The sequence below is a fragment of the Adiantum capillus-veneris genome, chromosome 25 (assembly GCF_014529385.1).
Source record: "Adiantum capillus-veneris isolate H3 chromosome 25, ASM1452938v2, whole genome shotgun sequence".
In the NCBI taxonomy this organism is placed as follows: domain Eukaryota; kingdom Viridiplantae; phylum Streptophyta; class Polypodiopsida; order Polypodiales; family Pteridaceae; genus Adiantum; species Adiantum capillus-veneris.
Genome location: NC_140955.1, coordinates 38,791,402 through 38,804,639, shown reverse-complemented (window position 1 = coordinate 38,804,639; position 13,238 = coordinate 38,791,402). Strand labels below are relative to the sequence as shown.

Below are 13,238 nucleotides of genomic sequence, written 5' to 3'. Positions count from 1 at the left end.
TATCAATTAAAGAGAGTGGTGGAGCAACAAGGAGAGGTAGCTCATGGAAGCTCGAGTCTTGAACACTCGGAATGGGTACTGCTGACTCTGTAAGTGCCAAGTGGGTGGAAGTTTTTATGAGAAGGCAATGAAGGATGAATATTCGGGTTGGGAGGAGGCTAAAAGCAGTTTGAGGCTTTTCGTCGGAATCACCTTCTAGTTTATTTTTAAAGAGGCAAAAAATGCGTCTTTTTGCATTAGTCAACGAGATGGCTTTTCACGTGGAGTCACCTCCAGAGAAAGCATACGGAGCATGGACGAGCAGGTGGAGAAGAGGCTCTCGAACCAGGCTTGGCAAGAACAAAAGAAACTGGCGCCAACTTGAGGCATAAAGGGGGTGCTAGCCTTGGAGAGTGTGAAGCCGAAAGGCAGGAGACGGCGTTGTAGAAGCGTGAAGGGGGATCGAAGCCGCCATGGCATGAGCAGGAAAAGAAGGCCGAGAGAGGGCTCTCAAAGCAGCCAGACAAGGGAGTGGCTTCAAGGAAGGAGAGCCAGGGCTCGCCAGTATGCAACCGAGGCTGGGCAGGCGTGTAATTGGTGTGTAAGAGGGGAGTCGCCAGCAAGGCCAGGAGAAAGCTCTAAAGACTGAGCTCAAGGGCTTCAGAGACCGAGGAGAGATCAAGAAAAGGTGGCCGACTTGCAAGGGAAGCCACAGGGTATGCAAAAGCTGATGGGCGCCACCTGAAAACTGTCTTGAGGGTTGGGGGTAGTAGGAAAAAACGTTACTGTGTGGAAGTCTTGGAGCGCTAGCAAACAAGGGGAAAATGGTGGTGTGCAAGAGGATGAAAAGGGTAGTAAAAGAGCACTATTGGTAGGAAAAAGACCGCCAATTGCAAGGGACTTGAGGCCGTGAGTAGGGAAGGTGGTAGGGCACACATGAGATTGGAAGGACCGTTTGATAGCGCACAGGGGAGGAGCCAAATCCAAGAGAGATTAAGGGGGACTGATCTCGAGCAGAACAAAGGAAAGAAAGAGAGCGGGGCAGTTTGGGAGGATTCCATCTGAGAGGTGGCCACTCATTTTGTAAGAAGGTCCCTTCAAAGATCCAGAGAAGGGGTATTGGCTTGAGGTTTTGCATTGGCAAGCATACAAGAAGGCACGGGAGAAATGCAACAGGACGAGGTTTTTGTTCAAAAGAAATCATCATTGTACACTCTCTAAATGAAGTGAATCTCATCGGGTCATCATGGTCTCTATATTTCTGGTGTTTAAGTGAATATTCTCCATCTCTTTCTTGCTCTCGTATCTGTTTCTTTGCCACCATATATGTGTGTAGGTATGCTATGTTCAAGGGGTACCAAAGCTTCTGGATATCATGTGTGTATAAGTCTACAAGCTTGAAGGCATATATACTCGTGGGGACACACACTCTAATGTCCTCTCCAGACTCAAGTGCCCTCACTTACAGCCAGGTGATGCCAACAAGAGCCTTTGAGTGATAGGAATGCTCGAGCTCTTGACGATGTAGGCGAGCTATCGAGAGGCACTATCTTGCTCTACCCTTTTTCCTGTCAATGGTCCTAAGAGTGTTCACACACATCACTACCACATTTATGGAAATAGCTTGTACCAGGCTTCTTTCTATACAAATCTTTTTCCCTATCACCCTAGTTGCAGCAGTGTGTGCTGCATGTTGTGCTTACCAACGTCTTTGCAAGAATACCCTTGTTGATAATCAGCGCAGGTGTGGGCTCTACTATATGTGCTTGACCTCTAGTCTTGAATCGAGGACATTATGCAGGAACTCTGTACATGGTGATAAGCTCTACAAGGTGAGAGGGAGAGAAATATTTAGAGAGACAAAGAGGGAGACATTGTAGATACCCTTCCTCCCCTCTAAACATGTGCTTGGTCAACACGTCTTCTACCCTCCTCAATTGGCATGGCACACACACAAACATCTTGTAGGCTTGATCACCACCGACCTGGAAAAGAAAAAGAAAGTGTCTTTCTTTCTTTTGTCTCTCTCACATGTCCCTCTTAATTTGCATTTAGATCCCTTTTGCATTGTTAAGTTTTACCTCTTAACTCAAAGTAAGCATATGAACATCTTGCTAGAGTTTCTACAAAAGAAATGTGCCCAAAACTAGTCCCAGCTACAAGCTACAGTCGTCCAAGGCCAACAAAATATTAAATGTACGCATGATTAACTCTTCTTGCAAAGTGGATAATAAAAATTCAAATGTCGCCTCTCTCTCTTCTCCTTAAGCTTCTTTAGTTGTTAAGCCTCATAAGTTTTTTACCTTCCTCGAGCCTGAAGTGATGGCTTGGCACAACTTAAGCCGCAGGCCATTGCCCTCGACCAAAATCACACGGCTACGAGCCTTAACATTCACTTGTAAAACGGCGTCGCCTTTGGGGGCGGCATGGCCCCTCTTACCCTCAAACCTCTCGCTCTTGTCAAATTTTATTAGAGCAGATTAAGAAAAGTACTCTCTCTCTCTCTCTTCCCCCCCCCCCCCCCCCCCCCCCCCCTTTTTGCCATAGGTTTAGTGTAATTCCACATCAATAACTTTAAATTTACCTTTCTTACAAAGAAGTTGATGGTGATAAAGCCTACACGTCTTGGCAATTTCATTATGTATTTGTGAAGATGACACGTGTGAGCTCAACACAATTGAGTACAAAGTGTACTCTCTCTCTCTCTCTCTCTCTCTCTCTCTCTCTCTCTCTCTCTCTCTCTATTTCCCTACCTCACCATATCTATCCCTCTATCTCTCCATTTCTATCTCTTCTCTCTCCACTTCTATATCCCCGCTTCTCTTAATTTCTCTCTCTATTCCTATCTCTCTTTTTCTCTCTACAGATCTCTCAATTTTGTTTCCTCATCCTCCTCCTCCTCCTCTCTCTCTCTCTCTCTCTCTCTCTCTCTCTCTCTCTCTCTCTCATGGCAGCATGGCCCCACTTTCCTTGACTTGCCCCCACCCCACCCCCCTCACTCGTACCACTGATATATGTACATCCCTCCATCACACACACACACACACACACACACACAATGGACACTATCACCATTAACCTATTGATACTTGTATACATATGTTCAAATGCCGATTTATCCCTTTCTATGTTGAGAGAGAGAGAGAGAGAGAGAGAGAGAGAGAGACAGAGAGAGAAGGTTCATGCGAAAAGTGAGACCAAAAATATTCGCATGAACCTTCTCTCTCTCTCTCTCTCTCTCTCTCTCTCTCTCTCTCTCTCTCTCTCTCTCTCTCTCTCTCTCTCTCTCTCTCTCTCTCGCTCTCGGAGAATTGTAACCCTAGCGCCTCATCTTCTTCATCCTTCATCCTTCAGCCTCAGCCCACCCCTGGGCAAGGGGCTACCCTTGGGGGCGCATGAATCGACAGTCAGCCCCGCTCCCGCTCCAGCCACAGTCGGCCATGCTCGCGCCAGCCCAGCTCTCTCCAACCAGAGTCGGCCTTGCTAGCGCTCGTACACCAGTCGGATTCGTCCTCCACAGGTTCACGCACTTCTGCAGGCTTCAACACCAAACAGCTTCAGCACGGCTAGTTTCAAGCTTGCAGTGACCGACCTTGATCTACAAACTCGACTGCAAAGTTCCTCTTCACTGATGACTTGCAACGTTATCTCCTTCTCTCTCTCTCTCTCTCTCTCTCTCTCTCTCTCTCTCTCTCTCTCTCTCTCTCTCTCTCTCTCTCTCTCTCTCCCCCCAAACAGGTGGTGAACCTAACAACATAGTACCTGTATTAAAAAAAACAAGCAGGTTATCGAAAGACAGAGAAATGTCTTTCCTTGGTACACCCAAACCCCCACATGCAAGAGCTTTCTTGCAATAGCGGCTGTGCCAAGGAAAAACCCCCTTGCCCACCAAGATGCACGGTGTCGGGGGATTTGTATTCGAAAGCTGAGCCGGGAAGGCGCGGGGCCTCTGGTTGTGAGAGGTGTGAGGAAGACAATTGCAGCAGACACAATGAATGTAGACAAAGCTTGAAATTAACAGCTTGAACAAGATCGTGAAGCTTGATTATCATTAACAGTACCGCTGCTTACATTATTTAAACTCCTTCCATGATTAGAGTGGCTTGGAAGCTTGTATTTGAGTGGCTTATGGTGTCTTTGATTAGATTGGCTATGGGAGATTGGATGAGAGTGGGCTATGGAAGCTTGGCTTAAGATTAGAGTGCTCCAAGCTTATGGCTTCCTCCCCGCTAATACAGCAGAGCACGAAAACTTGAATATCTCCTAATCGGTGCAGAATTAGCCTCTGTGCGTGAGATGCAAAAATGCTAAAAAATGCTCGTTTTGTCCAAAAACCTGTTTTACAAAAAATTTCCAGAATAGGACTTTTTCGGCCTCCCTCATGCAGAGATGGGAAGTCTCCCACACACTTTCTTTTTTACCACTGACCACATGTCTTCCTCTACCCAAGTTGCCTTATATGTCCTAAGAGCCCTTTCACATGTAAAACTTTTTCTTCAAGCATAAAATCTCTACGCTTAGGCCTTCATAACCACATAAAGCATACACTTTCTGGATCTCCTTACTTGTTCTCGAGCCCTGGTCACTGCTCAATAAATGTGTGAGCTTCAAATAGACTTTTTCTGCTTCTCTTTACTCTTTTTTCCATCATGGAAGCGGAGCGGCACGACATTCACCCCCTCTGAACCTGCACATCCTCCTGTCTGTGCCAATTGCACTTAATTAGCTTCATTAAAATCATCATCAGACATATCATCTGATGTATACATAACATGATCCTCTGAAGGTGGATTTGAATGGGAATCTTCAAGAACAATCTCGCCTTCTCGCTTTTTGAATAGCTTGGTCCATTTCCCTGCAATAGGCACTTTGAGCATAGTTCCATCAAGTTCACATAATTGATACGTTGCATTATCAAAAACATGTAGAACCACATATGGTCCAAACCACCGTTAACCATTTTTTGCATAGCAGTGTATTGGTTCTCCAAGCTACTGTCATAGACAAGTACCCAGTCACCGTCTTTGATAGCATGTGGTCGTAATCTATGCTTACCATCAAATGCTGACTTGTTCTTCAATCTTACTTCTTTAAGCTTCTCTTTAGCCTGTTCAATGTCCTCTTGACGCCTCTCAAGCTGGCGAATACGTAGAGCAAGCAAGTCTTCAATAGACATACCTTCTTCTCATGGCATTATGGTCTAAGTCGTAACTGTTTCCTCTATAGGCATAATGGGTTTTTGCCCATGCAGCAATTCGAATGGCATAAATCCTATAACAGAACTGTGTGTAGTGCGATCAATCCATAAAGCAAATGGCAAGAGTTTAGGCCAATCACCATTATGTCCTTCACACGCCTTTGCTAAAGCTTTAACAATAGGCGGATGTCCTCTTTCACTTTTTCCATTACCTTCTGGATTATATGCTGTAGTGACAGCGAGTTTAATAGCAAAAAACTCTCGAGCTTCACCTGCATCCAGCTCGCCTCTATCTGCAGTAATCCTGCCAACACATCCATACCTAGAGATAACATCTTCAAGCAAGAACTTGCATACTGAACTGGTAGCTTTGGTGCGCAAAGCTCTGCCTTCAACCTGATTAGTAAGATCTTCCCTCGCAAGAACAATATATCTCATCTGCCACACTCCTACTGGCATTGTAATAAAGTCCACCACCCACTTGTAGTGCATAGCCAGCGGATAGGTGGAGTGCAATCCATCTCTATGTCGAACATTAGAGTACTGTTGACATATTAAGCATGATTCCACAAATTGAACCACATCTTTGTACATACCTCTCCACCAATATTGGTCTTTAATATTGACAAAGGTTGCCCAGACTCCTCTGTGTCCAGCCCATAGACTTTCGTAAAAGTATTTAATTACCTGCTGTTGAGTTGCTTTGTCGCAAATAATTCGTTGTGGTACCCCTCCTAGGCGCTTCGGTTGTTTCCATAAATGTCCATCTTTCAAGAAATAGTCATATGCCTTTTTCCTGATCTTCTTGAATTCTTGATCACTCCATCCTTCTTGTTTAGTGAGAGTACTTAGGTAGCGACCAATCATAAGCCACTCTCCATCATAAAACTCTTCAGAAAAGACTTCAAAAACATGAGCAATACTTCCACAATTGGCATGTAGATAAAAGGACGTGTAGAACTTCAAACCAACATCATCACTTGTGATCAACATCTCTTCTTCATCTTCAAACCTGGCTCTTGATAACATATCTACAACAGGGTTATCTCTACCTGCAATATGACAAAATTCAGGGTTAAGAGACTTAATATAGGCTATCCATCGTAGCATCCAATGTCCGGAGTAGAGCAGTTTGCAATCATCCCTATCAATGGCAAGCAATCTGTCTCTACCACAACAGAAGCTCCAATAAAGTATTCTTTATCGGTCCTTAGAGCGGTAGCAACACCCCAAAGTTCCCTCTTAACCTGTGGATATCCTTGTTGACGAGCATTGAGCACCTTGGCTCCAAATCTCACTGCATACTTGTGTCCTTCAGCATCATCTTGACCTATAGCCCATCCAATACCTGTCGGGCTAGTGTCAACTATTAAAATAACTGGCCTGTCGCATTTATAATCAACTTTCCTCAAGGTCGGAGCCTCAAGAAGCATCTTCTTTAATTTCTTAATAGCTTGTGTGTGAACTTCTTCCCAAACAAACCTCTTACCTTTTCGTAGCAATTGATACAGCACCTCTGCAACATGAGCAAAGTGTGGCAGCCAAATACAATAGAATACACATGCGCCTAAGAATCGACGAACCTCAGTAAATGAAGAACATGTTTCCTTCATCTTTTGGATTGCTTCGACTTTTGCTGGACTTGGCCTTCTTCCTTCAGAGCTGCACATATGTCCCACAATTAAGACCTTCTTAGCACCAAAAGTTGATTTTTGACCTGAAAGTGTTAAGTTAACTTCTTCAAGCCTCGTTAGTATAGCATCACAGTCAGCAATATGTTGAGCAACAAACTGTCGGCATCCCCTCTGGTCTTTTGCTTCATCTTTTGAGCTTTCTTCACAGCCCTTAATTGGTAGATCATCAATGAAAGGCATAGTAACATGTGGGATAAAGTCCCTTAATACCTTATTCATGCCGTTCATCATATGAGCTACTGAATTAGTAGCACCCTGTGGCAGAGTGCACATCCTTACCAAACCAAGAGGAGTACGCATTGTAGTAAGATCCCTGCTCTCCAAAGCTAATTGGAATTGATCATACCTTGAATAAAGATCACCCATGGAATAAATAGATCTACCTGCAAAGTCCTCAGCAAATTCATCCACAATTGGGCCAGTACCCACATTGCAGATTATTACCTTGTTAACTGGTTTCATATCCGAAATGAACCTTAATGTACCATTTTTCTTCGGAAGAGTAAACCATTGATTAGAATACGGAGCACATGATGGCTCCAAGATTCCCATTTGAATCTTTTCATTAAGCAAATTGATAAGCTTTGGCAAGTGAGCTTTCGAAACTGGAATAGGACGCAAGCTCCATGGCATATGTGGAATAGTGAAAATAACCATTGGTGAAACAACACTCGGATCCACACACCCAATCTCACTTGGCTCAAAAGAGAAAGCTTTACCATGTTTTTTGAGCATACCTTGAAAACATTTGATCTCCTCTTCATTGAGGAAACCGTCTTCTCCAACCTTCAGTTGTTGCAGTGTCTCCTTAGTAAACTTATATCCTATGTTCTTTGGATCTCTGAGTATAGGTTGTCGAGAAGCCTCCTTGATCATCCCATCACTTCCTTCTTGCAGCGGTGTAGCCATTGGCCTCACTTTCTTTGCAACAGTCTTGTATTTTGTCTCTACGTGCGCTTCAACAGTTTCACCTGAATCATCTTCAATATGCATAAGGGCTTCATATATACTTAACTCATCATACATGTCCATTGAATGGACCTTGACCACTTCAGTTCTGCTTTGTAACCTGTTTTGCCTGATCTCTTCAAGCTCTGACATAGTATCTACATAAGATACCTCTTCAAAGACTCCTGAAATCACATCATCGGATTCAAGCACATCACAACCCTGCAACTCACTTTGAATACCTGAAACATACTGTTTTTCCCACTTTGGCAAATCATTAAATTTTTTGAAAGAGACTGAACCTTCAGATGTTAACCCCAAAAACCCCAAAGAGAAAGCTTCTCTTTGCAAGAACTTCTCCTCACTTGTACCACCATAGTCCCGCTTTATAATGGCACTCCGAAAAAATCCTATGCAAACCTGTGTTCTCTAAACTCCTTGCGTATCTTCGGCATTGGATGATCACGTAGACTATCCTTATTCCTCACATGATCAACACATACAGTCAAGAATTGTACTACTTTCTTACCATCACGGCTCCGAACCCTGGTATAGGTTGAGCCATCATCCAACACTTTGGTTTCCAATCGCACAGCCGTAATGTATGGTTGCCCCAGAATTAAAGGATAAGAGGAATGCTCCTGTATAAAGAAATTTTTCTCATCACAGGCATCCCCTACAGTTACCTTAACATTGGCACAAGCACCATAGAAGTCGCCTGTAAGCATATTGGCAGCTCGAATCCACCAACCATGGTCCACATCAATAGGCCATTTCCCCTTTTTGTGCAAGCTTTTAGCCATCAAATTGATCTCCGATCCATGATCTATGAGTGCTAAGACCGGTTCTTATGTCGCCAAGCTTCACAACAGTTTCGGTTGTTGCTCTTGCCCAATGAGTCCTTCAAAAGTGACTCCTTGGTATACTTTCATTATATTCATCTTCATTGAAATGAGCATGCCTTACCTCAAGTACGGTTGGATTTGACACCACCACAAACCTCGACTCTTCTTCTTCTTCAAGATTTGCCAAATACTCTTCAGAGTCATCCAAAATTGCTTCAATGTGGCATACCCCCTTGCTCTTCACTGACTCCGACTCCTGTTCAATTGGTATCTGCCGCTTTCTTTTGATGATGTCAATTATCTCCTCATGAAACTCACGTTTGGAAATGCCCAAAATATCACCCAATGTGAGCTCCACTTTGCTATTAAGAATGCGCTCTTCAAAAACTTTCTTTAAATCTGTAGCTAATTCAATGTCAGACTTAAGCTTATATGAGGGTCCCTTGGGTTTACCTTGCTTTTTGTCCTTGGGTGCCTCCTCCATCACCACTTCAGGAGCAGTGTCGGGGATAAATTGTTCACAAGTTGAGCCGGGTCAGCACCGGCGGGCTGCTCGCTGTGGGAAACGATGAGAGAAAGATGCACACCTCAAGAGAATATAGCACAAAAGAACACCTTGAATTGAATTACTTAAATGAACTAAAATTTGAATACAAAAAAGTAACTTGATTGCAATAGGCAACAAGTGCTCTTCAACTCGCCAAGGCTATGAGCGGAAGTGCAAATGCCAAATCTGTATGGCCTCAATGCCCTTCCCTTGCTCTTCCCGACCACCTTCATGTGCACTCACTTTGCCCTCGGACCATCTCTTCAGGAAAATAAACTTCAAATGTCTGAATATAATTCTCTGTTGTTCCGAGAGTAATCTTAAGAACCACCTTCTGTTTACTTTTTTAAGTAAAGAAAGAACCCTTGAAATCTTTTTTATTAAAAGAAACCCGTGTTAGCCTTCATTATTTTCAATTGTGCTTTAATGGCCGCTTGTTGGTGGGTTCCTTCAGCTTGTCTGAGCGCCTACTCCTGACACTAACTCGATGTGACCTTGATGAGCATGGCAAGCCTCCCTTTGTAAGAGTGTGTACCACCTTTATCCAGCAAGCGGACTTTCAAAGCCTGCTCACGACCCAACCACCAGCTTCTCGGGTATGAGAGCCCTTGCTCTTGGCTATTCAACTCCTACAGTTGCCGACTCCAACACCTGGCTCTCAATCGATTCTGCAGTTGCCGACTTCACCACTAGACGTTCTCAACTCCTGCTTCTCCTTGCGTTGGCCCAAAAGCTCCTCCCTTGGCTCTTCAGTGGCACTTGTTGTCGCCAAACTCCGCCCTGATCCTCGATTGGTCGCCCTCGCCCGCCAAAAGCGACCCCTCTTCTGACTCGTCAACCTGCTTTTTTTTTTCCTCTATCGCTTGCTGTCGACGGTGCCATGCTTTTCTTCTTAAGCCTGTCAACTCCTCAATATTATTATCCAGCCTTATTTTATTAATAGCTCCATAATGTAAGTGGTCATTCACACTCACAACTCATGGCCTTGCCTTCGAACTTCTCGGCATACACGAAACCAAGGCAATGCTAAGCACATTCTTAATGACCAAGGCACTATTATCTGTAGCATCCTCACTGTCTCCATGTTATTAGCCATCGCATGTCAACTAAAGCATGCTAATCGTAGTTTATCACATCAAAATATTTCGAACGGATGATCCTCCAAACAAGCAGCTTTGCAATCACTTGAAGCACGCGACATCGATGATCTGAAATGGGGACCCTCTTGACTCTCTCTTGACATACTTTTGACAAAAAAGAACTTTTAGAAAATTGATTTGCTTCTTGAAGTGTACACCTTTGATATAAATTTCTTCTACTACCATGTCGAGCATGTCTTTGCAATCACGATGATTCCACCTAAGGAATGATAATATCCAAAAGTCATGTCTTGACAGAGCTTCACATTGTGGAGGCGGAGCATCACGACATCCACCCCCTCTGAACCTGCACATCCTCCGGCATGTGCCAACCGTCTTCAGGTTACTATTCATCATAAGCAAAAGTATCGCCAGAAGCTTCTTCTAGCGAATACATCTAATCATCTTCTTGGCATTCTCCAGAATCTATATCACCCAGAACCACCTGTCCTTCTCGCTTCTTGAATAATTTGATCCTCTTTCCTGCAATGGGTTCTTTAAGCTTGGTGCCATCAAGTTCTCTAAGCTTGTAAGTTCCATTATCATAAACGTGCAGCACAACATAAGGTCCAAACCATCTCTTAACCATTTTACACATGGCCGAATATTGATTTTCCAAACTGCTATCATAAACAATTACCCAATCTCCATCTTTGATAATATATGGTCTCAATCTATGCTTCTTGTCAAATGCGGCTTTATTCTTCAATCGTGCCTCCTTGAGCTTATCTATTGCTTGGTCAATGTCTTCTTGGCTCTTTCAAGCTGCCGAATGCGAATAGCAAGCAAGTCTTCAGTTGACATTTCTGATTCCCATGGCAGTATGGTCCAAGAAACAATCGTCTCTTCTATAGGCATGATTGTCTTTTGCCCATACATAAGTTCAAATGGCATAAATCCTGTGACTGAGCTATGAGTAGTTCTGTCAGCCCATAAAGCAAAAGGTAAAAGTTTAGGCCAATCACCAATTCGTCCTCTACAAGCCTTGGCCAAAGATTTAACAATAGGCGGATGTCCTCTTTCACTTTTTCCATTACCTTCCGGATTATATGCTGTAGTAAGAGCCAACTTGATTCCCAACCGGTCGAAGAACTCATAAGCTTCATCTGCATCTAATTCTCCTCTATCTACAGTAATCTTTCCAATGCAACCATATCGGCAAATCACATCCCAAGCAAAAACTTGCATACTGAACTTATAGCTTTGGTACGCAAAGCTCTTCCTTCCACTTGGTTAGTGAGATCCTCTCTGGCAAGAACAATATACCTCATTTGCCAAATATCGACTGCCAGAGTAATCAAATCTACAACCCACTTATAATGCATAGCCAATGGATAAGTAGGATGTAACTCATCTCGATGTCGCACATTTGAATACTGTTGACAAACCCATGCAAGTCTCCACAAATCGAGCAACATCTCTGTACATACCTTTCCACCAGTAGCGGTCTTTAATCTTGGCAAATGTTGCCCACACTCCTCTATGTCCTGCCCATAAATTCTCATGAAATTCTTTAATTACCTGTTGTTGTTTTACTTTGTCACATACTACTCATTGTGGTGATCCTCCTGGACGTTTTGGCTGCTTCCACAAGTGCCCATCTTTAAGGAAATAACCATAAGCTTTCTTCCTGATCCTCCTGTATTCTTGATCACTCCATTCCTCTTGCTTGGTGAGAGTGCTGAGATAATAGCCTATCAAAAGCCACTCTCCATCGTACATCTCATCTAAAAAAACTTCAAAAACACGAGCAAGAACACTACAACTTGCATGCAAATGAGAAGAAGTATAAAACTTTAAGCCCACATCATCACTCTCTGTAAGCATCTCCTCCTCATCTTCATACCTGGCTCTTGATAACATATCTACTACCAGATTGTCCCTTCCTGCAATATGACAGAATTTTGGATTAAGAGACTTAATGAAAGCTATCCATCGTAACATAGCAATATCCGGAGTGGAGCAATTCGTAATCATTCCTATCAATGGTAAGCAATCAGTCTCCACTACAACTGAAGCTCCAATAAAATACTCCTTGTCAAATTTTAGAGCAGTAGCAACGTCCCAAAGCTCTCTCTTAACCTGTGGGTAACTTTGTTGACGAGTGTTAAGCACCTTTGCACCAAACCGAATAGCATATCTATGACCATCCTCATCATCTTGACCAATAGCCCAACCAATGCCTGTAGGACTAGTGTCAACCGTCAAAATCACTGGCCTTCCACATTTATAATCAACCTTCCTTAAGGTAGGAGCATCCAAAAGCATCTTCTTCAATTTCTTGATGGCCTTTGTATGGGCATCTTCCCACACAAATCTTTTCCCTTTTCTTAATAATTGGTAAAGTACTTCTGCAACATGAGCAAAGTGAGGTAACCAAATACGATAAAACACGCAAGCACCCAAAAAACGACGGACTTCAGTAACTGATGTGCATGAATTCTTCATCCTTTGTATTGCTTCCACCTTAGCTGGGCTTGGGCATCGTCCATGCGGCCCACACATATGTCCAACAATCAATAGTTCTTTGGCACCAAAAAATTTTTTTTTACCTGAAAGTGTTAGATTTACCTCTTCAAGTTTAGATAGAATAGCTTCACAATCTGCAATATGTTGAGCAACAAAGCTTCATCACCCCCTCTGATCTTTTACCTCGTCTTTCAAACCTTCTTCACAACCCTTGATTGGCAAATAATCAATAAAAGGCATAGTAATGTGAGGAATGAATTTTCTTAATACCTTGTTCATGCCATTCATCATGTGAGCAACAAAATTTGTGGCACCTTGCGGTAAAGTACATATCCTTACCAGCCCAAGTGGAGTACGCATAGTAGTGAGATCTCTACTCTCCAAAGCAAGCTGTAACTGATCATAGCCTGAGTAAAGATC

General features: G+C 43.3%; 1 pseudogene; it reads right to left on the bottom strand.

Annotated features, from left to right (window-relative positions):
• Positions 1–10,746: 10,746 nt before the first annotated feature.
• Positions 10,747–11,777, bottom strand: LOC147424744 (uncharacterized; annotated as a pseudogene).
• Between the last annotated feature and the right edge of the window lie 1,461 nt (positions 11,778–13,238).